Genomic DNA, 26,785 nt, shown 5'->3' on the forward strand with positions numbered 1-26,785 from the left:
TTTCTTTAAGTTTGGGTCAGTCACAGTGGTCAGGTATTCTGACACTGTGTACTCTCTGTTTTAGGGCCAAATAGCATTCTAGTTTGCTCTGTTTTTTGTTAACTCTTTCCAATGTGTCATGATTTGGTTGGGTCTAATTGTGTCCTGGGGCTCTGTGGAGTGTGTTTGTGTTTGTGAACAGAGCCCCAGGACCATCTTGCTTAGGGGACTCGTCTCCAGGTTCATCTCTCTGTAGGTGATGTTTTTGTTATGGAAGGTTTGGGAATCGCTTCCTTTTAGGTGGTTGTGGAATAAAAAAATTCTGGATTTTGATAATTAGTGGGTATCGGCCTAATTCTGCCCTGCATGCATTATTTGGTGTTCTATGTTGTACACAGAGGATATGCTGATTTGTCTGTCTGTCTGTCTGTCTGTCTGTCTGTCTGTCTGTCTGTCTGTCTGTCTGTCTGTCTGTCTGTCTGTCTGTCTGTCTGTCTGTCTGTCTGTCTGTCTGTCTGTCTGTCTGTCTGTCTGTCTGTCTGTCTGTCTGTCTGTCTGTCTGTCTGTCTGTCTGTCTGTCTGTCTGTCTGTCTGTCTGTCTGTCTGTCTGTCTGTCTGTCTGTTCATCTCTCTCTCTGTCTATCTCTCTCTCTCTCTCTCTCTCTCTCGCTCTGTCTCTATGTCTCTCTTTTATTATGTCCCTTGAGCAGATTGCCTCACATCTTCTCTTTCTTCAGCCAAATGTGTTTTCATCTTCCTCCCTCCAAACCAAGGAATCTACTGCTGGCAAAGAGACAGATTTCAGCAGTCTCTGTGTGTCATTGCAGCGTCTGCTATGAAAGCCTCCATGCACTTTTTAAGAGAGGAGAGAGAGAGAGATATAGAGAAAGAGAGAGAGAAGGAGAGACAGAGCGAGTCAGAGAGACAGAGAGAGAGAGAGAGAGAGAGAGAGAGAGAGAGAGAGAGAGAGAGAGAGAGAGAGAGAGAGAGAGATAGAGAGAGAGAGAGGTAGACAGAGTGAGAGAGAGAGGAGTAGACACAGACAGACAGACAGACAGACAGACAGACAGACAGACAGACAGACAGACAGACAGACAGACAGACAGACAGACAGACAGACAGACAGACAGACAGACAGACAGACAGACAGACAGACAGACAGACAGACAGACAGACAGACAGACAGACAGACAGACAGACAGACAGACAGACAGACAGACAGACAGGCAGGTAGGGTAGATGTGTAGAAATGAGAATAGAGATGAGTCCAGACAGACAGACAGACAGGTTCCCTGAGGAGAGAGGTGGTGGGGAGAGAGGTGTTGAGGAGAGAGGTGTTGAGGGGAGAGATGGTGAGGAGAGAGGGGTGAGGAGAGAGGTGTTGAGGAGAGAGATGTTGAGGAGAGAGATGGTGAGGAGAGTGGTGGTGAGGAGAGAGATGTTGAGGAGAGAGATGTTGAGGAGAGAGATGGTGAGGAGAGAGGTGGTGAGGAGAGTGGTGGTGAGGAGAGAGGTGGTGAGGAGAGAGGGGTTGAGGAGAGAAGGTGTTGAGGAGAGAGGTGTTGAGGGGAGAGATGGTGAGGAGAGAGGGGTGAGGAGAGAGGTGTTGAGGAGAGAGGTGTTGAGGGGAGAGATGGTGAGGAGAGAGGGGTGAGGAGAGAGGTGTTGAGGAGAGAGATGGTGAGGAGAGAGGTGGTGAGGAGAGTGGTGGTGAGGAGAGTGGTGGTGAGGAGAGAGGTGGTGAGGAGAGAGGTGGTGAGGAGAGAGGGGTGAGGAGAGAGGTGGTGAGGAGACAGGTGGTGAGGAGAGAGGGGTGAGGAGAGAGGGGTGAGGAGACAGGTGGTGAGGAGAGAGGGGTTGAGGAGAGAGAGGTGAGGAGAGAGGTGTTGAGGAGACAGGTGGTGAGGAGAGAGGTGTTGAGGAGACAGGTGGTGAGGAGAGAGGGGTTGAGGAGAGAGAGGTGAGGAGAGAGGTGTTGAGGAGACAGGTGTTGAGGAGAGAGGGGTTGAGGAGAGAGGTGTTGAGGAGAGAGAGGTGGAGGAGAGAGAGGTGGAGGAGAGAGAGGTGAGAGGAGGAAATGGAAATCAACGAAACGAATATGAAACATGCAGCGCTGGCTTTGCTCTCATGTCTTTAAATATTTTTCTTCTCTCACTCTTTTATTTTCTATCACCTCATTCTCTCCCTCTCTTTCTGTCACCTCATTCTCTCCCTCTTCTCTTTCTGTCACCTCATTCTCTCCTTCTCTGTCACCTCATTCTCTCCCTCTTCTCTTAGTGTCACCTCATTCTCTCACTCTTCTCTTTCTGTCACCTCCCCTCTCCCTCCCTCTCTCTCTCTGCTGCCTGGATGGGTGATTGTGTCTCAGTGTAGACAGAGAGAGCTCTCCCCTCTCCCTCCCTCTCTCTCTCTCTCCCTCTCTCTCTCTCTCTCTGCTGCCTGGATGGGTGATTGTGTCTCAGTGTAGACATAGAGAGCTCTCCCCCTCCCTCCCTCCCTCTCTCTCTCTCTGCTGGCTGGATGGGTGATTGTGTCTCAGTGTAGACATAGAGAGCTCTCCCCCTCCCTCCCTCCCTCTCTCTCTCTCTGCTGGCTGGATGGGTGATTGTGTCTCAGTGTAGACAGAGAGAACTCTCCCCTCTCCCTCCCTCTCTCTCTCTGCTGGCTGGATGGGTGATTGTGTCTCAGTGTAGACACAGGAAGCTCTCCATCAGCAGTAGTCCTGACCTTGTCTGTGTGTCTACTCTGACCTAGGAAGAAATACAGCACAGATAATATCGCTGGCAGAGCAATACACACACACGCGCGCGCGCACGCATGCACACACACACACAAGCATACACATGTACCCTCCGCACAACGGCCCTACCAACAGCAAATTGATTCTGCAGCACCAAATTCCCATGGAGAGGAGAGGTTTATTATTCCCTGTAGAGACAGTGGTCTGACTCATTTTGAAGTGTAGAGGCAGTGTGTGTGTGTGTGTGTGTGTGTGTGTGTGTGTGTGTGTGTGTGTGTGTGTGTGTGTGTGTGTGTGTGTGTGTGTGTGTGTGTGTGTGTGTGTGTGTGTGTGTGTGTGTGTGTGTGTGTGTGTGTGTGCGTTCGTTCGTCCGTTCATCAGTTCTTATGTGCGTTAAACGTCTGCTGTCTCTGTCACTGGGGTGATAGTGTCTCTAACCTTCTCTGATAACAGGGGACACAGGCTGCACAGAGACCGTGACATTGATAGTGGCCAGGATACACACGTAGACCGTGTGTGTTTTTGAGAGAAAGAATAGTAGTTTAGTGATTGTGTGTATCTGTATGTATGTGTGTGTGTGTGTAGGTGTGTGTGTGTGTATGTGTGTGTGAGAGAGTGTATGTTTGTCCCTGTCACCCTATTGTCCCAACGGCACTGTAAGATGGAGACGCCACACACACACACACACACACACACACACACACACACACACACACACACACACACACACACACACACACACACACACACACACACACACACACACACACACACACACACACACACACACCGCCCTTACGGAAAAACCACAATTTCACATGTGACATTTCCAACTGTTTTGCACATGTGAAATCCAGCCTTGTCACCCATGGTACAAGTCAGTATTCGACGTCCATTCATGTCTGAAGACGTCAGGAGATGATGTGGAAACTGGCCACTAGGGGGCAACACGGAGCGATGTCAGTGCGTCTCCATTTTGCTTGGACATTGGGTATGTGGATAGAAGATGGGTATAAGTGTCTCCCTCTGATTCTAAAAGTTGCAGGTTCAGGTTTAGGCCCCGAATGTTCCACATGCTGACTGATAGGTTGGTGAGTTTAGTCCCTGAATGTTCCACATGCTGACTGATAGGTTGATGAGTTTAGGCCCTGAATGTTCCACATGCTAACTGATAGGTTGATGAGTTTAGGCCCTGAATGTTCCACATGCTGACTGATAGGTTGATGAGTTTAGGCCCTGAATGTTCCACATGCTGACTGATATCCAGCAAGATAAAGTTTTTTTTTTTTAAGCCTTTCTCACACCTTTAAACATTAACATTAACAGGGATGGCATTAACATTAACAGGGATGACATTAACATTAACAGGGATGTCATTAACATTAACAGGGATGACATTAACATTAACAGGGATGACATTAACAATAACAGGGATGACATTAACATTAACAGGGATGGCATTAACAATAACAGGGATGACATTAACATTAACAGGGATGACATTAACATTAACAGGGATGACATTAACATTAACAGGGATGACATTAACATTAACAGGGATGTCATTAACAATAACAGGGATGACATTAACATTAACAGGGATGACATTAACATTAACAGGGATGTCATTAACAATAACAGGGATGACATTAACATTAACAGGGATGGCATTAACAATAACAGGGATGACATTAACATTAACATTAACAGGGATGACATTAACAGGGATGACATAAACATTAACAGGGATGACATAAACATTAACAGGGATGGCATTAACATTAACAGGGATGACATTAACATTAACAGGGATGACATTAACAGGGATGACATTAACATTAACATTAACAGGGATGACATTAACATTAACATTAACATTAACATTAACATTAACAGGGATGACATTAACATTAACAGGGATGACATTAACATTACCATTAACAGGGATGACATTAACAGGGATGACATTAACATTAACATGGATAACATTAACATTAACAGGGATGACATTAACATTAACAGGGATGACATTAACATTAACAGGGATGACATTAACAGGGATGACATTAACATTAACAGGGATGACATTAACATTAACATTAACAGGGATGACGTTAACAGGGATGACATTAACATTAACAGGGATGACATTAACATTAACAGGGATGGCATTAACATTAACAGGGATGACATTAACATTAACAGGGATGACATTAACATTAACAGGGATGACATTAACATTAACAGGGATGACATTAACATTAACAGGGATGACATTAACAGGGATGACATTAACATTAACAGGGATGACATTAACATTAACAGGGATGACATTAACATTAACAGGGATGACATTAACATTAACAGGGATGACATTAACATTAACAGGGATGACATTAACAGGGATGACATTAACATTAACAGGGATGACATTAACATTAACATTAACAGGGATGACATTAACATTAACAGGGATGGCATTAACATTAACAGGGATGACATTAACAGGGATGACATTAACATTAACAGGGATGACATTAACATTAACAGGGATGACATTAACATTAACAGGGATGACATTAACATTAAAAGGGATGACATTAACAGGGATGACATTAACATTAACAGGGATGACATTAACATTAACAGGGATGACATTAACAGGGATGACATTAACGTTAACAGGGATGACATTAGCATTAACATTAACAGGGATGACGTTAACATGAACATTAACAGGGATGACATTAACATTAACAGGGATGACATGAACATTAACAGGGATGACATTAACATTAACAGGGATGACGTTAACATTAACATTAACAGGGAAGGTTGGCTTTGATGTCATTAACAGGGATGACATTAACATTAACAGGGATGACGTTAACATTAACATTAATAGGAATGACGTTAACATTAACATTTGATGTCCTCACAAACACACATCAGCAAAACTGATGCATTTGGGAACAACACTTAGTTCTAAAATGGCTGTTTTCTTGTGAAAGAAAATATGTCTCCAGCTATGTATCATATGGTAATTTCACCTTTATTTAACCAGGTAGGCTAGTTGAGAACACCTTTATTTAACCAGGTAGGCTAGTTGAGAACACCTTTATTTAACCAGGTAGGCTAGTTGAGAACACCTTTATTTAACCAGGTAGGCTAGTTGAGAACACCTTTATTTAACCATGTAGGCTAGTTGAGAACACCTTTATTTAACCAGGTAGGCTAGTTGAGAACACCTTTATTTAACCAGGTAGGCTAGTTGAGAACACCTTTATTTAACCAGGTAGGCTAGTTGAGAACACATTTATTTAACCAGGTAGGCTAGTTGAGAACACCTTTATTTAACCAGGTAGACTAGTTGAGAACACCTTTATTTAACCAGGTAGGCTAGTTGAGAACACCTTTATTTAACCAGGTAGGCTATTTGAGAACACCTTTATTTAACCAGGTAGGCTAGTTGAGAACACCTTTATTTAACCAGGTAGGCTAGTTGAGAACACCTTTATTTAACCAGGTAGGCTAGTTGAGAACACCTTTATTTAACCAGGTAGGCTAGTTGAGAACACCTTTATTTAACCAGGTAGGCTAGTTGAGAACACCTTTATTTAACCAGGTAGGCTAGTTGAGAACACCTTTATTTAACCAGGTAGGCTAGTTGAGAACACCTTTATTTAACCAGGTAGGCTAGTTGAGAACACCTTTATCTAACCAGGTAGGCTAGTTGAGAACACCTTTATTTAACCAGGTAGGCTAGTTGAGAACACCTTTATTTAACCAGGTAGGCTAGTTGAGAACACCTTTATTTAACCAGGTAGGCTAGTTGAGAACACCTTTATTTAACCAGGTAGGCTAGTTGAGAACACCTTTATTTAACCAGGTAGGCTAGTTGAGAACACCTTTATTTAACCAGGTAGGCTAGTTGAGAACACCTTTATTTAACCAGGTAGGCTAGTTGAGAACAAGTTCTCATTTACAACTGTGACCTGGCCAAGATAAAGGAAAGCAGTGCGACACAAACAACAACACAGAGTTACACATGGAATAAACAAGCGTTCAGTCAATAACACAATAGAAAAAAAAGTCTGTATACAGTGTGTGCAAATGGAGTGAGGAGGTAAGGCAATAAATAGGCCATAGTAGAGAAGTAATTACAATTGATCAAATTAACACTGGAGTGATAGATGAGCAGAAGATGATGTGCAAATAGTGATACTGGTGTGCAAAAGAGCAGAAAAGTAAATAAATATAAACAGTATGGGGATGAGGTAGGTAGATTGGATGGGCTATTTACAGATGGCCTACGTTCAGCTGCAGCGATCGGTTAGCTGCTCAGATAGCTGATGTTTTAAGTTAGTGAGGGAAATATGAGTCTCCAGCTTCAGCGATTTTTGCAGTTGATTCCTGTCATTTGCAGCAGAGAACTGTAAGGAAAGGCGGACAAAGTGGGTGTTAGCTTTGGGGATGACCAGTGAGATATACTGTACCTGCTGGAGCGTGTGCTATGGGTGTGTTGAGAGGAGTGTTGTTATCGGGACCGGTGAGCTGAGATAACGCAGAGCTTAACCTAGCAAAGACATATAGATGACCTGACGAGTATGTAGCGAGGGCCAGCCGACTAGAGCATACAGTGGTGGGTAGTATATGGGGCTTTGGTGACAAAATGTATGGCACTATGATAGACTGCATCCAGTTTGCTGAGTAGTATTGGAAGCTATTTTGTAAATGACATCTCCGAAGTCGAGGATCGGTAGGATAGTCAGTTTTACGAGGGTATGTTTGGCGATGTGGTTGGGGTGTGTGTGTGTGTGTGTGTGTGTGTGTGTGTGTGTGTGTGTGTGTGTGTGTGTGTGTGTGTGTGTGTGTGTGTGTGTGTGTGTGTGTGTGTGTGTGTGTGTGTGTGTGTGTGTGTGTGTGTGTGTGTGTCCGCTATGTCTCTTTATGTCTCAACTACTGTTGACTAGGACCATAAAAGTAGTGTACTATACAGGGAATAGGCTGCCATTTGGAACTCAAGCCATGTCTAACCGCATGACTGGTCTTAGTCAGAGCCCGGAGAAGTTGATCAAATGATCGAAGCACCTTTTCTCCCCTTCTGTCTGTCAGTCCGTCCGTCGTCCGTCTGTCCGTCCGTCTGTCTGTCTCCATCCCTGTCTCTGTCTGTTTCTATCTGTCTGTCTCTTTCATCCTGTTAGGGTTAAGTGTCTTGCTCTGACAGACCTTTGTGTACCCTCCCAGTAGCCCACATTATGTCAGATGGACTCTCAATAACTCTAAATGCCTCTTAGTGGCTGATACAATGCAATTGTATTGAATGCTTAAAACCTAATAGTACATTTTGGCCTTTGCCCAGCAGTACAGGTAACCTGAGAGAAAACCTTTTTAGTGATTTGTGTGTTTCAATTGGACAGAAAGAGAGGAACACTGGGTGGACCCATACACTACACACACTACACAGCACACAAAGAACACACTACACACCACACACACTACACACACACACACACACACTCCTCAGAGATTCAAAACTGATTATAAATGTGTTCATTTCTGTGTTCTACCCTGAGGGTAGGCTAAATCTGATGGGGGAACATATTCGTTTTCAAGGTGAAGAAAATAATAAAACAGAGCATCAAAAACATGTTGAAAGAATAAATGACTTGGAGAACTGTTTGAAATTCGAGACCGGCAACTCAGTAGCATGATTTCTTTTGACACTAAGTTCTAAAATGGAATACACAAGAAATCTGGAATATTGGCATCGCTAAGAACACTCAGATTCTCAGAATTCCACTCAACCATTAAGTTGAATGTTCTGTTCTTCTAGAACGTGGCTAGTGATTACGACAAACGAGCTCCAACAATTCAAACGCAATGTAGCAACAGCCACAGTTAATAAAGCTGCAATGTAACGTTTCCTTACAAAAGCAAAAAAAAAATCGCAAAGTGTTTTGGGGATACTAAGTTACAACAGTCATTCAGGTAGCAAACTCCCAAACTCCCAGCCTTCAAAGTGAGTGACACCGTTCACTCAAAATGACACAACAGTAATGCCACCGCTGCCTCTTTGGTTACACCCTCTCATACATTGGAGTGTGAATTCAGAACACCCACAGTGGATAAAAAAACACATAGCCATGATGGAGTACTTACAGTGTGAGTAAAGAGGAGAGGTGGAATACTCACAGTGAGAGTAAAGAGGAGAGGTGGAATACTCACAGTGAGAGTAAAGAGGAGAGGTGGAGTACTCACAGTGAGAGTGAAGAGGACAGGTGGAGTACTCACAGTGAGAGTAAAGAGGAGAGGTGGAATACTCACAGTGAGAGTAAAGAGGAGAGGTGGAGTACTCACAGTGAGAGTAAAGAGGAGAGGTGGAATACTCACAGTGAGAGTAAAGAGGAGAGGTGGAGTACTCACAGTGAGAGTGAAGAGGAGAGGTGGAGTACTCACAGTGAGAGTAAAGAGGAGAGGTGGAGTACTCACAGTGTGAGTAAAGAGGAGAGGTGGAATACTCACAGTGAGAGTAAAGAGGAGAGGTGGAATACTCACAGTGAGAGTAAAGAGGAGAGGTGGAGTACTCACAGTGAGAGTGAAGAGGAGAGGTGGAGTACTCACAGTGAGAGTGAAGAGGAGAGGTGGAGTACTCACAGTGAGAGTAAAGAGGAGAGGTGGAGTACTCACAGTGAGAGTAAAGAGGAGAGGTGGAGTACTCACAGTGAGAGTAAAGAGGAGAGATGGAGTACTCACAGTGAGAGTGAAGAGGAGAGATGGAGTACTCACAGTGAGAGTGAAGAGGAGAGGTGGAGTACTCACAGTGAGAGTGAAGAGGAGAGATGGAGTACTCACAGTGAGAGTAAAGAGGAGAGGTGGAGTACTCACAGTGAGAGTAAAGAGGAGAGGTGGAGTACTCACAGTGAGAGTAAAGAGGAGAGGTGGAGTACTCACAGTGAGAGTAAAGAGGAGAGGTGGAGTACTCACAGTGAGAGTAAAGAGGAGAGGTGGAGTACTCACAGTGAGGTTGAAGTCAGAAGGCTGTTGTAGATCTTTACTCGTGTGAACCTGCAGACACACAAAGAGAAACAGAAAACCAGGGTGATAAGAAACTAAAGAGAAGGAAGAGATCAAAGGTCCGGTATTATGGGGGAGGGGAGAGGGGGCCGCCAAGTCACCCACTTCCATCCATATCTGAAGATGTGCATAAGCATCTGTTTAACCAGCCCGCCAGCCAGCCAGCCAGTGAACCAGCCAGCCAGCCAGTCAACCAGCCAGCAGGCCAGCCAGCCAGCCATCCAGCCAGGTGAGACCATGAGAAAACATACACATTTCATTCCACTAAACAAACTACACTTCCCACGAGGCTTTGCTCTCTGTTCCATATATCATGGGAGTTGGAGTTTACTGCATGTATATTGTTCCATGTGGACGTGACCCCTACAGATGTTGGATGTGTCTTGAAAGTCTCATTGGCATGTCATGAGAGGACAGAAAACAGACTATAAAAAACATTAGGGATGCAACAACAACTCTCAGAGAGTGAGGCTAACGCAATATGTCTCGCTATGTAAACACACGGAGCCCTGAACAGCAACCACAAAACAAACCAACTGCAAACTGTCTATTTGCAAAAGGCTTAGTCCCAGATGTAGTTTGTCCACGTTTGGCCAGGGATCAAAGGTCACAGCTCTACTTTATCGCCTTTTGCTGACAACCAGTGAGCATCAGACAACCCCCTTTTCTCTCCTTCCGTCCTTCTTTCTTTGTTATTTTGACCAACGCACACATCCACTCAAGTACGTACACACACAAACACACACATCCGCGTACACACGCAATCGCACACACACACACAACCATACCCACACACATATCCATTGATATACAGTATATACAGTACCACTACTCATTCCAGGGTTTTTCTTTGTTTTGACTATTTCCTACATTGTAGAATAATAATGAAGACATCACAACTATGAAATAATACATACGGAATCATGTAGTAACCAAAAAAAGTGTTAAGCAAATCAAATATATTTTCTATTTTTGATTCTTCTAAGTAGCCATCCTATGACTTGATGACAGCTTTGCACACTGTTGACATTCTCTCAACCAGTGTTGTGAGGTTATCACTTGGAATGAATTTCAATTAACAGGCGTGCCCTATTCAAATTTGATTTATGGAATTTATTTCCTTCACAATCAGTTGTGTTGTGAGATGGTTTTGTAAGTCGCTCTGGATAAGAGCGTCTGCTAAATGACTTAAATGTAAATGTAAATGTAGGGGTGGTATACAGAAGATAGCCCTATTTGTCAAAAGATCAAGTCCATATTATGACAAGAACAGCTCAATAAGCAAAGTGAAACGACAGTCCATCGTTATTTTAACCTTTTAGGGATAGGGCTGTCTACTGCCCCCGCTGGAGTAATTGCGTGCCCATAGTAAACATAATTATTTTTTGTCAAAAGTTGCTAATATATGCAAATAAAAAATAGTATTGAATAGAAAACCCTCTAAAGCTTTTAAAACCGTTTAAATTGTGTCTCTATGTAAAGCAGAACTCTCAAAATATGCATTCTCCCAAACTATCTCTTCTCATCTGAAAAGTTTTGTCACCTTTGACTTCATCGCAAACACCCTCCCCAAACAGTTACAGCTCCAGGAACAGTCTCCACGTGTTCAGCGTGATCTCAGCTTTCAATGGGGCTTGTCATTGTGAGAATCGCCCGCTCGCGAGAGTTTGAGCACGCGGTAAGCTCCCAGTCACTCAAAAACACCTGTCACTTTTCTGTGCGCAGTGGTCAAGTCCTCTCTTTCTTCCAAGATCGATTGAACGGTGCCTGTGTTTCTGTTTGTTCTCGAAATTGCTGTACACCTTTATAACATGTTAAAGCTTGATTATGAAGTTAGTTTGACAAGTTAACTCGACATATAATATATAATTTCAACGTTTTGGTGCGCACCCACTTCAATTTTGCGTACATTTCGACCGAAATGTGGGTATTTTGAGAACCGAAAGACGCAGACTTGAAAACTAAACGCTGGTTTGGTAAGTATAATCCCTTCCAAGTCGTTTGATGCAAGAACAACAAAGGTAAGGGAATATTTAATGTATTAATTTTGGGTTTCTGTCGACTCCAAGATAGAGGTGTTATGCAGGTGAATGAGGACCCAAAAGCGACTTGGCGAAAACAGAGTATTTAATCCAGTAAAGTTACTTTACAAACAAAAGGCATAATACTACTCGTAATGACGAGAACAGACAGGAGACTTGATCAAGAACTGCAGGTTGCCTCGGGAAGGCACTTGAACGTAGCAGACTCAGACACCTGCTCACCACGCAGCATCTGAGGGAAACACGACACGACAGGGCAATACATAGACACAGCACGGTGAACAATAGATAAGGATCCGACAGGACAGGAACGGAAAACAAGGGAAGAAATAGGGACTCTAATCAGGGGAAAAGATAAGGAACAGGTGTGGGAAGACTAAATGATGATTAGGGGAATAGGAACAGCTGGGAGCAGGAACGGAACGATAGAGAGAGGAGAGAGAGGGAGGGGGAGAGAGAGGGATAGAAAAAGGGAACGAACCTAATAAGACCAGCAGGGGGAAACGAACAGAAGGGAAAGCATAATGACAAGACAATCTAAGACAAAACATGACAAGAGGAGTCATTATGCTACTGTGGGAGCGCCGACTCCATATTATAGTCTAGTGAACGCAAAATGTAACGTTAAAATTAAATGTAACACAGCAATTGCATTTAGAAGAAGTGTATCTTGCTATACATATGTAAAACATGCATATTTAGTCAAAGTTTATGATGTGTATTCCTTGTTAGCTGACGTTATCTGCCGGAGCTATTTAATTTCTCAGGACATTTTAGTAGCATTTTTTGAACGATGCGTAATTGTAAACAGAGATTTATGGATATATATAGCATATTATTGAAAAAAAATGAATGTACTGTGTAACATGTTATATTACTGTCATCTGATGAAGATTTCAAAAGGTTAGTGAAATGATTTTTTTTAATCCTGCGTTTGTTGATTGCATATTTTTTACTACTTGGCTATGCTAATGAGCTATGTCTGCGGTGGTGGTTTGACATAAATATGTGCTATGTTTTCGCCGTAAAACATTTTAGAAATCTGACTTGCTGGCTAGATAGATTCCAAGAACACAGGATGAGATGTTACTATCCTTTGTGCAAGCACTTCCAAGAGTTAATGAACAGTGAGCGTGGTGAAATTTGGGGAGCGCATCGTCAGTAGTGTACCTTTGGTTCCTAGGGTGTTTCGGCCTTTCACACTATACACCCTCCTCAAAGGCGGCCAGCGACAGGGTGATCAATCCTACGCTTGCGTCCCATTCCCAATTAGTCATAGGAGTTGCCTTGTTGTTGATAGCAAACATCCCATGGGACTATGCATGGCAGGGGCGTCCTCCTCCCTGAGTCAATCATTGTTGACCGCATACCTCCTGGCCCTCTCACTTCGGGGCCCAGCTGGGGTCTTTCCTCTTCATCCAGAGCCACTGACTGCTGCCTTCTGCCGCCTCTGATACAGCTTTGATTGCCGAACGCTGGCTCTGGCCCTTAATTCCCAGGTCTCTAAGCAGTCTGGTTGTAGATGTTGCCACAAAACCTCTGCAGCCCACCTCCACTGGTCGGACTTCTGTGTTCCAGCCATGATGCCGTGCTTCGGCAGCTAGATCAGCATAGCGCAGATGTTTTCGCTCATAAGCCTCATCTACTGAGTTTTCCCAGGGTACTGTGAGCTCAATGATGAAGACCTTATTGAGTGAACGGGACCAGAGCACCATGTCAGGTCTTAGGGTGGTGGTTGCGATCTCCGGAGGAAACACAAGTTGCCGGCCAATGTCAGCTAGCATTTTCCAGTCGCGGGCCAAGCGCAGCTGGTCTCGCTCTAATGGTGTAGAGCCGCTCTTCGGTGGTTTAGCCCCTTCGCGGACAAAGTTTGTCCGTAAGGAGTGTGATGCTGCTGTGGGTGGTAGGGAGTTGGTGGCAGCTCGCTTGTCCTCCAGGGCGGACGCAAGGTTTTTAAGGACTTGGTTGTGACGCCAAGTGTAGCGTCCTTGGGCGAGGCTTGTTTTACAGCCTGTGAGAATGTGCCTGAGGTTGGCTGGCATGGAACAGAGGGCACAGTCCGGATCTTCACCATACCATTGGTGAAGATTAACTGGTGTTGGAAGGACGTCATATGTTGCTCTGATGGAAAAGCTCAACCGCCTCGCTTCCATGGCCCACAGATCCTTCCAGCTGATCTTCCTCTTCTCCACACTGTCCCATCGAGTCCACTGTCCCTGTTTGGCAAGAGAGACTGCCTTGGCCCACCTTGCAGCCTCCTCCTGATGGCGTACTTCCTGCACTACCATCTTCCGCCGCTCTGGTGCAGTGGCCTTACTCCAAGCAGCACGGCTAGTTAGCCCAAGGCCTCCTCTCCCTTGCTGAACATGACCCACAATGTCAGCATGTCTGAGGGCTGCTGTTGCCTCCTGGACTGCTTTTCCTGGCCTCCATTTGCGCCCAGTTGCCAAGGTCGGCGCGTTGTTGCTCACCACTGGGTCTCGAGATTCATTCAGTGTCATTTGGAGCCTGGTTTTTGCACACTTGAATTCCTCTGTTAGACTGGTGAGGGGCAGCTTGAGGACACCATCTCCATAGAGGCCTATGGTGGTAAGGCATCGTGGAACTCCAAGCCACTTCTTTAAGTAGCCTGTGACTCCTCTTTCCATCTTCTCCACTGTTGAGATTGGAACCTCATACAGTGCTAAGGGCCACAACACCCGGGGTAGGAGTCCAAACTGCAGACACCAGGCCTTTAACTTTCCAGGTAGCTGGGTGTTGTCGATGGACTGTAGGCTACTACTGATGTCTTTGCGCAGCTGTTGCACCTGGTCTTTGTCCTTCAGGCTTGCATCATACCACCTTCCAAGGCTTTTTACCGGCTGCTCAGACACTGTTGGGATTTGGTCATCTCCGATGAAGAATTTCAGGTCAGAGAGTACTCCCTTCACAATCGAGATGCTGCGTGACTTGGATGGTTTAATCTTCATACGGGCCCAGCTGATGTTCTCCTCAAGTTTTCTGAGCAGTCTCCTGGTGCATGGGACAGTGGTGGTCAATGTTGTAATGTCGTCCATGTAGGCTCTGAGTGGAGAGGAGGCGGAAACCAGAGTCGACTCGCTGTCCACCAGCAACCCATTTTGAGGATCTGATGATAACCTCCATTGCCATTGTGAATGCCAACGGAGAAATGGTACATCCCGCCATTATACCTACATTCAGGCACTGCCATGAGGTGGTGAACTCTGAGGTGGTGAAGCAGAACTGCAGATCCTGGAAGTACGACTTCACCAGGTTTGTGATGGTGTCCGGTATGTGGAAAAATCTGAAGGCAGACCACAGGAGTTCATGGGGCACAGAGCCAAATGCATTGGCGAGGTCGAGGAAGACTACATGGAGGTCCCTTTTCTCCACCTTGGCCATTTGGATCTGATGCCAGATCATGCTGGAATGTTCCAAGCAGCCAGAGAACCCTGATATTCCTGCCTTCTGTACAGATGCATCGACGTACGTATTCCTTTGTAGGTACTCAGCCATCCTCTGGGCAATGACCCTAAAGAAGATTTTTCCCTCGACATTCAGTAAGGAGATTGGGCGGAATTGGCTGATGTTCACTGCATCCTTCTCCTTAGGGATCAGGACCCCGCCTGCCCTACGCCACACTTTGGGTATTATCTTCTTCTGCCAAGCTGTTCTCATAAGCCTCCAGAGGAACCTCAGGACGTCTGGTGTGTTCTTATACACTTTGTACGGGACTCCATTTGGCCCCGGGCCTGATGCTGTTCTTGCCCGTCGAACTGTGTCTTCCACCTCTTTCCATGTCGGAGGGCTGGTCTCAATATGATGTTCCGGGGTTCAATGGGTGGGATATCTGATGGGATGGCCAGATGTTCATGTCGCTTTGAGTCAACGTTTGTTATTCTCAGGTGCTCCTCTAGGTCTTTCTTTGTTGTTTTTAGAGCTCCACTTTTTTCTTTTGTGAAGAGACTTTTAAGGAACTTGAAGGGATCTTTATAGAATCGAGTTCTAGTTTGTTCTTTTTCCTTCTGCGTTTCCGTAGGTTCTCTGCTCTACGGAGGGATGCCAACCGGGTTTTGATGTCAGCTTGAAGTGCCTCTATGCCCTCCTTTTCCACTTCCGAGGCCTTCTTCCACTGTTTCTTAAGCTGCCGCCTTTCTTGAACGAGGCGCTTGATTTCTTGTTGCCTTCTGGAAACTGGTGGGGTTGGAACCTTTCTCCCGCCTTTTGCCTCTTCCACTCCAAATCTTTCTGTCCCGTACTCATAGATGATGTCCCCCATCCTCTCCAACTTCTTCTCCACTGTGCCTCGAAGTTTCTCGAGGGTCAAGGTAAGGTCAGTATTCACTGTTTCCCACAACTTCTTGTCACTGGCGCCAGGCCACTTCACATACGGTCTGTGCCCTGGTAGTCTCCTCTCGACTGCAGGTCTGGGAGGCTGGGTGAGTTCCACTCCTGTTGTTGGTTCCACCTCAGTTGCTACTTCGGTGCTTGAGTTTACGTCCTCCATGACAGTGGTACTGATGCACTGCAAACTATGGTTTGCGTCCAGTTGCTGTGCTTCATTCGACTGATTTGATCGCTTTCGCAGAAAGTAATCAATGCGAGTTCTCTGTCTCTCTTTACCCAAACACCCCTTCTTCCCCTGGTGGATCCTCAACCCATGGTGTGATGTAACTTTCCTCCAACCACAGACACATACCTGCATCTGTTTATGGCCCACTGTTGCAGCAGAACTTGTGACAGTTGCTGTGGTGTTCTCTTGTGCTGTGCTCTCATTACTCGTAGTCGTTTCCAGTCCAGTCGTTACCATGTTGTCAGCCGATGAGTCATCTTCCGCCCCTGCTCTCGCAGACTCTAGGGGTATTCTCGTATTTTGACTTTCTGTAGCTAAAGCGGGTGTTTCCAACATACTGCGAAGCATGGGAAACTACAGAAATGGGAAGCTACCCCATGACTGTCCCAGTGGGGTCTATTCCCTCCTGTCAGCCGTCTCTCCGTGCCGCCACAAGGACTTTCCCCTGTTGTCAGCTGATCTTTCTCAGCAGTCACTGGACAAGTCCAGATATTCAGATTCCAAGAACACAGGATGAGATGTTACTATCCTTTGTGCAAGCACTTCCAAGAGTTAATGAACAGTGAGCGTGGTGAAATTTGGGGAGCGCATCGTCAGTAGTGTACCTTTGGTTCCTAGGGTGTTTCGGCCTTTCACACTATACACCCTCCTCAAAGGCGGCCAGCGACAGGGTGATCAATCCTACGCTTGCGTCCCATTCCCAATTAGTCATAGGAGTTGCCTTGTTGTTGATAGCAAACATCCCATGGGACTATGCATGGCAGGGGCGTCCTCCTCCCTGAGTCAATCATTGTTGACCGCATACCTCCTGGCCCTCTCACTTCGGGGCCCAGCTGGGGTCTTTCCTCTTCATCCAGAGCCACTGACTGCTGCCTTCTGCCGCCTCTGATACAGCTTTGATTGCCGAACGCTGGCTCTGGCCCTTAATTCCCAGGTCTCTAAGCAGTCTGGTTGTAGATGTTGCCACAAAACCTCTGCAGCCCACCTCCACTGGTCGGACTTCTGTGTTCCAGCCATGATGCCGTGCTTCGGCAGCTAGATCAGCATAGCGCAGATGTTTTCGCTCATAAGCCTCATCTACTGAGTTTTCCCAGGGTACTGTGAGCTCAATGATGAAGACCTTATTGAGTGAACGGGACCAGAGCACCATGTCAGGTCTTAGGGTGGTGGTTGCGATCTCCGGAGGAAACACAAGTTGCCGGCCAATGTCAGCTAGCATTTTCCAGTCGCGGGCCAAGCGCAGCTGGTCTCGCTCTAATGGTGTAGAGCCGCTCTTCGGTGGTTTAGCCCCTTCGCGGACAAAGTTTGTCCGTAAGGAGTGTGATGCTGCTGTGGGTGGTAGGGAGTTGGTGGCAGCTCGCTTGTCCTCCAGGGCGGACGCAAGGTTTTTAAGGACTTGGTTGTGACGCCAAGTGTAGCGTCCTTGGGCGAGGCTTGTTTTACAGCCTGTGAGAATGTGCCTGAGGTTGGCTGGCATGGAACAGAGGGCACAGTCCGGATCTTCACCATACCATTAAACAAATTGTTTATCTTTCATTTGAGCTATTTTACTTGTTAATGTGTGGAGGTTAAATATTTTTAGGAATATTTCTTGCGTTCCCTGCGCCACATTCCAGCTGGGGGGTGGGGGCGCGTTCCCAAATGGGAACGGGCCTCTCTAATTAAGACATAAAAGTCCGTCAATACGGAAAATGTCAAGAACTTTGAAAGTTTCTTCAAGTGCAGTTGCAAAAAAAACATCAAGCGCTATGATGAAACTGACTCTCATGAGGACAGGCACAGGAAAAGAAGACCCAGAGTTACCTCTGCTGCAGAGGATAAGTTCATTAGAGTGATCAGCCTCATAAATCGGAGCCCAAATGAATGCTTCACAGAGTTCAAGTAACAGACACATCTCAACATTAACTGTTCAGAGGAGACTGTGTGAATCAGGCCTTCATGGTCGAATTGCTACAAAAAAACAACTACTAAAGGACACCAATAAGAAGAAGAGACTTGCTTGGGCCAAGAAACACGAGCAATTAGACCAGTGGAAATCTGTCCTTTGGTCTGATGAGTCTAAATGTCACAATTTTGGTTTTAACCAACGTGTCTTTGTGAGATGATCTTCGCATGTATGGTTCCCACCGTGAAGCATGGAGGAGGAGGTGTGATGGTGTGGGGGTGCTTTGCTGGTGACACTGCCAGTGACTTATTTAGAAATCAAGGCACACTCAGCATGTCTACCTCAGCATTCTGCAGTGATAATCCATCCCATCTGGTGTGCGCTTAGTGAGACTAGGAGAGTGATGGAGTGATCCATCAGATGACCTGGCCTCCATAATCACCTGACCTCAACCCAATTGGGATGGTTTGGGAGGAGTTGGACCACAGAGTGAAGGAAAAGCAGCCACCGAGTACTCAGCATATGTCATCAAGGCATAGGATCGCTACTTTGAAGAATCTAAAATCTAAAACATATTTTGATTTGTTTAACACGTTTGTGGTTACTTCATGATTCCATGTGTTATTTCATAGTTTCAATGTCTTCACTATTATTCTACAATGTAGAAGTACAAATAAAGAAAAACCCATGAAATGAGTTGATGTGTCCAACCCTTTGACTGGTACTGTAGATATCATCAGTATCCCACTACCCTCCCATCACACTATTACAATATGATTTCATAAAATATTTCACTTTCCAAGTTAACAAAGCAACCCGGCCTCAGAATGCATCCCAAATAGCACTCTATACACTATTCCATTGGGAATCCCGTAGGGCTCTGGTCAATAGTAATGCACTATAATGGAAAAGGGTGTTATTTGGGATGCGTTTCAGTGTAGGTAGGAGTAACCATGCAGACCCTGGTGGTGACAGAACTCTCGTGGATATTCATATTTTCTTTCCTTCTCATTGGTTGTTTATTTACCATCCTTCCGATCCACTCTCATTCTGTTATTGAGACCATCCATCCTGTCAGTCTTACCCCGTTAAACAACGACTTGTGTGTGTGTAGAGGGGAAAGGGTGTGTCGGGGGAATGTGTCTATTCTGATGTGACAGGGGAAGGAAGAACGTCGTGGGAATGTAATGAGAGTGTTGTGAGAACGTTATTAGCGGGCTGTAAGAGGCACAATCAAGCGTAGCATCAGCGTTTGTGAGAGCAATTTGAAAACATCACGAGACGCTTGTCTTACGCTGTCGTCCTTTATCTCTCTGTCTCTCTGTCTCTCTCTGTCTCTCTCTCTCTCTTCGTTTCTCTCTCTCTCTCTCTCTCTGTCTCTCTGTCTCTCTCCCTCTCTCTCTGTCTCTCTCTCTCTCCCTCTCTCTCTCTCTCTCTCTCTCTCTCTCTCTCTCTCTCTCTCTCTCTCTCTCTCTCTCTCTGTCTGTCTGTCTCTCTCTCTCTCTCTCTCTCTCTCTCCCTCTCTCTGTCTCTCTCCCTCTCTCTCTCCCTCTCTCTGTCTCTCTCTCTCTCTCTCTCTCTCTGTCTGTCTCTCTCTCTCTCTCTCTCTCTCTCTCTCTCTCTCTCTCTGTCTGTCTGTCTGTCTCTCTCTCTCTCTCTCTCTCTCTGTCTCTCTCTCTCTTTGTCTCTCTTTGTCTCTGTCTCTCTTTGTCTCTGTCTCTCTTTGTCTCTCTTTGTCTCTCTTTGTCTCTCTCTCTCTTTGTCTCTCTCTCTCTCTCTCTCTCTCTCTCTCTGTCTGTCTGTCTCTCTCTCTCTTCACCCTCCTATGCACGTTTTTGTACCTCTTTCTCTCTCTATTCCTCCTCCTGCTGTCGGTCTTACATTGTTTTAACATACAGTTTTGCATATCTCCAGCAGGCACCCCCTGGCACTCTGTGTGTAGTAGAGGCTGGGTGTCCATATGCGTATACATCTATGCATGTTCTCCACAGGTGTTTCACACTAACACTGACAGAGAGTGACAGAAAGAGATATATACACAGTGTATATATACATTATTATAATCTGTAATGTCTCTATTCTTTTGGAACTTCTGTGAGTGTAATGTTTACCAATTCATTTGGATTGTTTATTTGTATGTCAACTACTTCACTTGCTTTGGTAATGTTAACATATGTTTCCCATGCCAATAAATCCCCTTGAATTGAATTGGGATGGACGGGGGGGGGGGTAGAGATAATAAGAGTGATAGAGAGACAGAGAAAGACAGAAAGACCTACTGACAGTCGTGAACAGATGAGCTCCTGCATTTTTCAGCTTTTCCTTAAAAAAAGATAGATTTAGAGTTAGATAAACTTGGATTTTTTTGTCAGGAATATATAGAGGATGCTACCCTCTACAATGTAACCTTCACTACAAATCAAAACTCATAACCTACAACCTGATTTTGGACGGAATTACAGAATCACCTGCAAGGCTTACAACTACCAAAGATTTGTATTCCAAAGCTTACACAGCAAATGCTCTGGAAGACAACCGAAACAGTTTAGTCTCAAGCTATAATTTATTTTAAAAAGCCAAGAAGAAAAGCACACAACATTACTTTATAATGACTGAATGATAAATTAAGGCTGCTAAGCTTGATACAACTTCAATTAGCACTGACGTGTCAAGTGAGAGCTGTCAAAGCCCTTTAGCCCAACAACGTCAGGAGAGTCACACAGTCTACTCCAACCAAATGGAGAGGCCTTAAAAGCTGCCTCTCGCTGTTCAGAGGTAATTCAAATGCAGTACCCTGTGTATGTAAAGAACGATAAGACAAGAACATTTGACAAAATTAAGCTCCTTATGGAATATCAAGAGAAAATCCATTTAAAAAATGGGAACATTAGCAACCTCATCTTCCACACAAACCATCCCCTGGCATGGAGCTATATTAACACAAACCATCCCCTGGCATGGAGCTATATTAACACAAACCATCCCCTGGCATGGAGCTATATTAACACAAACCGTCCCCTGGCATGGAGCTATATTAACCAGACCACCCCCTGGCATGGAGCTATATTAACACAAACCATCCCCTGGCATGGAGCTATATTAACACAAACCATCCCCTGGCATGGAGCTATATTAACACAAACCATCCCCTGGCATGGAGCTATATTAACACAAACCATCCCCTGGCATGGAGCTATATTAACACAAACCATCCCCTGGCATGGAGCTATATTAACACAAACCATCCCCTGGCATGGAGCTATATTAACCAGACCACCCCCTGGCATGGAGCTATATTAACACAAACCATCCCCTGGCATGGAGCTATATTAACACAAACCATCCCCTGGCATGGAGCTATATTAACACAAACCATCCCCTGGCATGTCACAGGGCTATATTAACACAAACCATCCCCTGGCATGGAGCTATATTAACACAAACCATCCCCTGGCATGGAACAGGGCTATATTAACACAAACCGTCCCCTGGCATGGAGCTATATTAACACAAACCATCCCCTGGCATGGAGCTATATTAACACAAACCATCCCCTGGCATGGAGCTATATTAACACAAACCATCCCCTGGCATGGAGCTATATTAACACAAACCATCCCCTGGCATGGAGCTATATTAACACAAACCATCCCCTGACATGGCACAGGGCTATATTAACACAAACCATCCCCTGGCATGGAGCTATATTAACACAAACCATCCCCTGGCATGGAGCTATATTAACACAAACCATCCCCTGGCATGGAGCTATATTAACACAAACCATCCCCTGTCATGGAGCTATATTAACACAAACCATCCCCTGGCATGTCACAGGGCTATATTAACACAAACCATCCCCTGGCATGGAGCTATATTAACACAAACCATCCCCTGGCATGGAACAGGGCTATATTAACACAAACCGTCCCCTGGCATGGAGCTATATTAACACAAACCATCCCCTGGCATGGAGCTATATTAACACAAACCATCCCCTGGCATGGAGCTATATTAACACAAACCATCCCCTGGCATGGAGCTATATTAACACAAACCATCCCCTGGCATGGAGCTATATTAACACAAACCATCCCCTGACATGGCACAGGGCTATATTAACACAAACCATCCCCTGGCATGGAGCTATATTAACACAAACCATCCCCTGGCATGGAGCTATATTAACACAAACCATCCCCTGGCATGGAGCTATATTAACACAAACCATCCCCTGGCACAGGGCTATATTAACACAAACCATCCCCTGGCATGGAGCTATATTAACACAAACCATCCCCTGGCATGGAGCTATATTAACACAAACCATCCCCTGGCATGGCACAGTGCTATATTAACCAGACCACCCCCTGGCATGGAGCTATATTAACACAAACCATCCCCTGGCATGGAGCTATATTAACACAAACCATCCCCTGGCATGGAGCTATATTAACACAGACCATCCCCTGGCATGGAGCTATATTAACACAAACCATCCCCTGGCATGGAGCTATATTAACACAAACCATCCCCTGGCATGGCACAGCGCTATATTAACCAGACCACCCCCTGGCATGGAGCTATATTAACACAAACCATCCCCTGGCATGGAGCTATATTAACACAAACCATCCCCTGGCATGGAGCTATATTAACCAGACCACCCCCTGGCATGGAGCTATATTAACACAGACCATCCCCTGGCATGGAGCTATATTAACCAGACCACCCCCTGGCATGGAGCTATATTAACCAGACCACCCCCTGGCATGGAGCTATATTAACCAGACCACCCCCTGGCATGGAGCTATATTAACACAGACCATCCCCTGGCATGGAGCTATATTAACACAAACCATCCCCTGGCATGGAGCTATATTAACACAAACCATCCCCTGGCATGGCACAGCGCTATATTAACCAGACCACCCCCTGGCATGGAGCTATATTAACACAAACCATCCCCTGGCATGGCACAGTGCTATATTAACCAGACCACCCCCTGGCATGGAGCTATATTAACACAAACCATCCCCTGGCATGGAGCTATATTAACACAAACCATCCCCTGGCATGGAGCTATATTAACACAGACCATCCCCTGGCATGGAGCTATATTAACACAAACCATCCCCTGGCATGGAGCTATATTAACACAAACCATCCCCTGGCATGGAGCTATATTAACACAAACCATCCCCTGGCATGGAGCTATATTAACACAAACCATCCCCTGGCATGTAGCTATATTAACACAAACCATCCCCTGGCATGGAGCTATATTAACACAAACCATCCCCTGGCATGGAGCTATATTAACACAGACCATCCCCTGGCATGGAGCTATATTAACACAAACCATCCCCTGGCATGGAGCTATATTAACACAGACCATCCCCTGGCATGGAGCTATATTAACACAAACCATCCCCTGGCATGGAACAGGGCTATATTAACACAAACCGTCCCCTGGCATGTCACAGGGTTATATTAACACAAACCGTCCCCTGGCATGGAGCTATATTAACACAAACCGTCCCCTGGCATGGAGCTATATTAACACAAACCATCCCCTGGCATGGAACAGGGCTATATTAACACAAACCGTCCCCTGGCATGTCACAGGGTTATATTAACACAAACCGTCCCCTGGCATGGAGCTATATTAACACAAACCGTCCCCTGGCATGGAGCTATATTAACACAAACCGTCCCCTGGCATGGAGCTATATTAACACAAACCATCCCCTGGCATGGAACAGCGCTATATTAACACAAACCATCCCCTGGCATGGCACAGCGCTATATTAACCAGACCATCCCCTGGCATGGCACAGGGCTATATTAACACAAACCATCCCCTGGCATGGAGCTATATTAACACAAACCATCCCCTGGCATGGAGCTATATTAACACAAACCATCCCCTGGCATGGCACAGCGCTATATTAACCAGACCATCCCCTGGCATGGAGCTATATTAACACAAACCATCCCCTGGCATGGAGCTATATTAACACAAACCATCCCCTGGCATGGCACAGCTATATTAACACAAACCATCCCCTGGCATGGCACAGCTATATTAACCAGACCATCCCCTGGCATGGCACAGGGCTATATTAACACAAACCATCCCATGGCATGGAGCTATATTAACACAAACCATCCCCTGGCATGGAGCTATATTAACACAAACCATCCCCTGGCATGGCACAGCTATATTAACCAGACCATCCCCTGGCATGGAGCTATATTAACACAAACCATCCCCTGGCATGGCACAGCGCTATATTAACCAGACCATCCCCTGGCATGGAACAGGGCTATATTAACACAAACCATCCCCTGGCATGGAGCTATATTAACACAAACCATCCCCTGGCATGGAGCTATATTAACACAAACCATCCCCTGGCATGGAGCTATATTAACACAAACCGTCCCCTGGCATGGAGCTATATTAACACAAACCATCCCCTGGCATGGAGCTATATTAACACAAACCATCCCCTGGCATGGAGCTATATTAACACAAACCATCCCCTGGCATGGCACAGCGCTATGTTAACCAGACCATCCCCTGGCATGGAGCTATATTAACACAAACCATCCCCTGGCATGGAACAGGGCTATATTAACACAAACCATCCCCTGGCATGGAGCTATATTAACACAAACCATCCCCTGGCATGGAGCTATATTAACACAAACCATCCCCTGGCATGGAGCTATATTAACACAAACCGTCCCCTGGCATGGAGCTATATTAACACAAACCATCCCCTGGCATGGAGCTATATTAACACAAACCATCCCCTGGCATGGAGCTATATTAACACAAACCATCCCCTGGCATGGCACAGCGCTATATTAACACAAACCATCCCCTGGCATGGAGCTATATTAACACAAACCATCCCCTGGCATGGCACAGCGCTATATTAACACAAACCATCCCCTGGCATGGAGCTATATTAACACAAACCATCCCCTGGCATGGAGCTATATTAACACAAACCATCCCCTGGCATGGCACAGCGCTATATTAACACAAACCATCCCCTGGCATGGAGCTATATTAACACAAACCATCCCCTGGCATGGAGCTATATTAACACAAACCATCCCCTGGCATGGAGCTATATTAACACAAACCATCCCCTGGCATGGAGCTATATTAACACAAACCATGCCCTGGCATGGAGCTATATTAACACAAACCATCCCCTGGCATGGAGCTATATTAACACAAACCGTCCCCTGGCATGGAGCTATATTAACACTGTTATGCAGGTGAAGGAGGACCCAAACGCGACTTAACAGAAACAGAGTTTATTAATGCTCAAAACCGAATAACTGAAATCCTCTAGATAGTAGAGGGAAAACAACTGGAGAAGCACAGACTGCATCCCCTGGCGCAGGCCGTAGTCAACTGAGACACCTGCTCACACGCAGCGTCTGAAGAAGGCACAAAACACGACAGGACAGGGTGATACACAATCACGGCAAAAAACACGACAGGACAGGGCGAAACGCAATTACAGCATGGAATACAAAACAAGGAACCGACGGAACAGGAACGGATCACAAAGGAATAAATAGGGAGTCTAATCAGGGGAAAGGATCGGGAACAGGTGTGGGAAGACTAAATGATGATTAGGGGAATAGGAACAGCTGGGAGCAGGAACGGAACGACAGAGAGAAGAGAGAGCGAGAGAGTGAAAGGGGGAGGGGGAGAGAGAGGGATAGAACCAAACAAGACCAGCAGAGGGAAACGAATAGCATGGGGAGCACAGGGACAAGACATGACAATAAATGACAAACATGACAAACACAAACCATCCCCTGGCATGGAGCTATATTAACACAAACCATCCCCTGGCATGGAGCTATATTAACACAAACCATCCCCTGGCATGGAGCTATATTAACACAAACCATCCCCTGGCATGGAGCTATATTAACACAAACCGTCCCCTGGCATGGAGCTATATTAACACAAACCATCCCCTGGCATGGAGCTATATTAACACAAACCATCCCCTGGCATGGAGCTATATTAACACAAACCATCCCCTGGCATGGAACAGGGCTATATTAACACAAACCATCCCCTGGCATGGCACAGCGCTATATTAACACAAACCATCCCCTGTCATGGAGCTATATTAACACAAACCATCCCCTGGCATGGCACAGCGCTATATTAACACAAACCATCCCCTGGCATGGAGCTATATTAACACAAACCATCCCCTGGCATGGAGCTATATTAACACAGACCATCCCCTGGCATGGAGCTATATTAACACAAACCATCCCCTGGCATGGAACAGGGCTATATTAACACAAACCGTCCCCTGGCATGTCACAGGGTTATATTAACACAAACCGTCCCCTGGCATGGAGCTATATTAACACAAACCGTCCCCTGGCATGGAGCTATATTAACACAAACCGTCCCCTGGCATGGAGCTATATTA

The 26,785-nt window shown here is 45.6% G+C and overlaps 1 long non-coding RNA gene across 1 annotated transcript in view; it reads right to left on the reverse strand.

Annotated features, from left to right (window-relative positions):
* The window catches only part of LOC124039376, a 653,822-nt gene that overhangs the window by 345,408 nt on the left and 281,629 nt on the right, over positions 1–26,785 (reverse strand). The window contains exon 3 of the long non-coding RNA XR_006839558.1: positions 9,740–9,787. This is a non-coding gene — a long non-coding RNA (uncharacterized LOC124039376). The remainder of the gene's footprint in view (positions 1–9,739; positions 9,788–26,785) is intronic.

Source organism: Oncorhynchus gorbuscha, linkage group LG07 (assembly GCF_021184085.1).
Source record: "Oncorhynchus gorbuscha isolate QuinsamMale2020 ecotype Even-year linkage group LG07, OgorEven_v1.0, whole genome shotgun sequence".
NCBI lineage: Eukaryota > Metazoa > Chordata > Actinopteri > Salmoniformes > Salmonidae > Oncorhynchus > Oncorhynchus gorbuscha.